A 1,035-nucleotide genomic window follows, 5' to 3' on the forward strand; every position below is an offset into this window, starting at 1 on the left:
CATTCATTAACAGTGGGCCCGATGCTTTCATTGACTTTCCAACAGGCTATGACATTGCTAGGCTACGTTAGCGTTTAGACGTTTAGGGGTTCTCTCGATAAGGCAGATTGATGAGATACCCGGTGGTTGTAGGATTAAACATGTACCGCAGAGCCTCGGAAACACCTGTGGCTTGTTAACCTCCAGAAGTCCTTCAGATCGTTCCTCATCATCTGTCCATCATAAAGAAAAGGAAATGCTGGTGGTAGTGATGGGCGGGGGGGAGGCGGGGGGGCGGGGCTCAGCCAAGCTCAGCTCCCCACCCACCCTCAGCCCACCGAAACGTGCATGAAGTTCAGACATGTTTTCACCACAGGCCTTGCCAGGTACCCACCCGCGCGTGCGCACGCCGTTCACACACGGTGTGGCTTTGTGCCAGGGTTAGGCCTCTGTCTGGGGTTATCGTTAGCTGGAGCTGAGGGACATTTGAGAAGCCAGTACACCCCCTTCCCCCTCAACATCTCCCCCCCCCATCCATGCCACAGCATTAGCCTAACGTTAGCCTACTGTGCCAGGCCAAAAATTGGGCCATATCTTCTAATCAGGCGGAAGTCCACACCTGCCCACCTGCCAACTGTCTGTGTTTTTGGATATCATGCACACACACGCACACTCACACACACACACACACGCACACACACACACACACACACACTCACACACACACGCACACACACACACACACACACACACACACACCTGTGGCTCCCTAAGAGCTTGATTGGAATGTTCCTGCTCTGGGAACTGAAGACTGTGGCAGCGTTCCAGAATGCGTTCTTGCACTCTATCCAGTGTGTGCTAAGTAGGCTACTGGTATGCTCAGATAGATAGAGCGCAATAACGCATTTTGGAACTCAGCCACTGGGTCACTTTAAGGCTCCTGCACATTCATCGCACGCCAGGAAACAGTCCAACAAACTGACCTGTTTTGTTCCTATATGCATATTACGCCGTCGCCGCTCTGAAATAGTGGGTGAAATACTAAAAGGGGGGCAC

This window comes from Nansenia antarctica, assembly GCF_963989245.1.
Source record: "Nansenia antarctica genome assembly, chromosome: 4".
Classification (NCBI taxonomy): domain Eukaryota; kingdom Metazoa; phylum Chordata; class Actinopteri; order Argentiniformes; family Microstomatidae; genus Nansenia; species Nansenia antarctica.